Genomic DNA, 2500 nt, shown 5'->3' on the forward strand with positions numbered 1-2500 from the left:
ACCTGAATGATTCCTTTAATGGAGGAGGGACAGTCTGGTCTCACCACACGGCGTTACAACAACACGCTCATCACGGGTTAGTCGTTTAGCGTGCAATAACAACGCCATGTGTATGCCATGTAGCTGTACTCAGAGTTAGTGATGTAGATGAAAACCAAGGGCTGCACCTAACTAGGGATGCACCGATACTGATACCGATGCCCGGTACTGGTATCTACTGTCCGATACTGTGCTCATGTACTCGTACTCACAAAACGGCTCCGATACCACTTTACGGCAGCATGACGTTAACCTGTCGTCACCATCTCTCAGGTCCTCACGCTCCACCTCTGACTCACGCGTGCGTTAGACTCCTTGGTCCGTGTTTCAAGACGGGTCAGGTGGGTTGCAGACATCGCCGCAGACCCCTGGAGCCTTTCCCGTGGGCCGAGCCCCGCCCTGGGGGCACGACGCGGTCGCAATGAGGACAGTCCACCCCGGTGACACTTTGTCCACGGCCCCGGGAAGCACCTTCACCCCGAGCCTTTCCAAGCCGACCTAGAGCCGGTGGCGGCGCACCGCCTCGTATGCGGGACTCCCCAGCCTGCCGTGTGTCGCTCACACCCTCCAGCTGGCTGTTAACGAGGGTCTTTAGGTACAGAGAAGTACTCGTATCGGTACTCGTATCGGTACTCGGTATCGGAGAGTACTCGGTATCGGAGAGTACTCGGTATCGGTACTCTGTATCGGAGAGTACTCGGTATCGGTACTCGGTATCGGTACTCGGTATCGGAGAGTACTCGGTATCGGTACTCGTATCAGAGAGTACTCGGTATCGGAGAGTACGCGGTATCGGTACTCGTATCGGAGAGTACTCGGTATCGGAGAGTACTCGGTATCGGTACTCTGTATCGGAGAGTACTCGGTATCGGTACTCGGTATCGGAGAGTACTCGGTATCGGTACTCGTATCAGAGAGTACTCGGTATCGGAGAGTACTCGGTATCGGTACTCGTATCGGAGAGTACTCGGTATCGGAGAGTACTCGGTATCGGTACTCGTATCAGAGAGTACTCGGTATCGGCGGAACGGCTCAGAAAGCTGGTTGGTTTGGTGAAACATCTGAATCACGTTTCTGACCAACGGTTGTCTTTGTTTGAACAATAAGAGGACGATCAGAGGACGGTCTTCTATGTGAGACAGACGTCCTCTTATATGTAAATTTAGTGAAGTAGTAACGAGGTCAGAGCAGCGTCTCATAATGAAGGCAGTAAATCTGAGACGTACGTGTTTTTCTTCTTCTTATTATTATTATTCCAGCTGAATATGAGACTCACAGGAGCACTAGGAGGACACGGGTTAATTAGCACCCAGATCAATGTCCTGCAGGCTATTAAAACCCTTTTAAGATGTGTTGGGCTTCATTAAGAGCCACTTCCTGTCTGTGGCGTCTGATGTGGTCGGCCTCGGGAGAGCTGACGACAGCTCAAAGACCACAGTCTGTATATTCCTCTATCAGCTGGTCCTGGTCCTGGTCCTGGTCCCGTTCTACCGGGTTCATTACAGTCTGTATATTCCTCTATCAGCTGGTCCTGGTCCTGGTCCTGGTCCCGTTCTACCGGGTTCATTACAGTCTGTATATTCCTCTATCAGCTGGTCCTGGTCCTGGTCCTGGTCCCGTTCTACCGGGTTCATTACAGTCTGTATATTCCTCTATCAGCTGGTCCTGGTCCTGGTCCTGGTCCCGTTCTACCGGGTTCATTACAGTCTGTATATTCCTCTATCAGCTGGTCCTGGTCCTGGTCCTGGTCCCGTTCTACCGGGTTCATTACAGTCTGTATATTCCTCTATCAGCTGGTCCTGGTCCTGGTCCTGGTCCCGTTCTACCGGGTTCATTACAGTCTGTATATTCCTCTATCAGCTGGTCCTGGTCCTGGTCCTGGTCCCGTTCTACCGGGTTCATTACAGTCTGTATTCCTCTATCAGTAGATTCAAAGGGAGTGTTAGTAAGAATCCTAAATGTCTTGTTAACAGCTTCACCTGTGTCCGTTAAGTCAACTAAAGTCAGCGTCCTGTTGCTGGCGCTTGTGCTCGCTCTACATAGACATGAAGGAGCATCGCTCAACACAGTGAGGAGACACACGTCAGCTAAAAGCACAATATCACTCTATATTTCAGCTGCTTGGCAGTAATGTTAGCTGACCAGACCAAGGTCTCTCCATGAATCACTGCTGATCCTAGTGTTGGCTTTTCCCGCCTCAGCCTCCCGACCGCGGCCGGAGGGAACGGGGGGAGACGCCGGAGTTTTGGTCGGAGACGATAACGTTTCTCTCTGCGGAGCCCCGTCACTTCACAAGACACGGGAAACCTCTGTTGGTCTGGAGAACACAGTAGAGTTAAACATGTAACAATAGAACACAGTAGAGTTAAATATGGAACAATAGAACACAGTAGAGTTAAATATGAAACAATAGAACACAGTAGAGTTAAACCTGTAACAATAGAACACAGTATAGTTAAAC

This window comes from Sebastes umbrosus, unplaced genomic scaffold (genome assembly GCF_015220745.1).
Source record: "Sebastes umbrosus isolate fSebUmb1 unplaced genomic scaffold, fSebUmb1.pri scaffold_88_arrow_ctg1, whole genome shotgun sequence".
In the NCBI taxonomy this organism is placed as follows: domain Eukaryota; kingdom Metazoa; phylum Chordata; class Actinopteri; order Perciformes; family Sebastidae; genus Sebastes; species Sebastes umbrosus.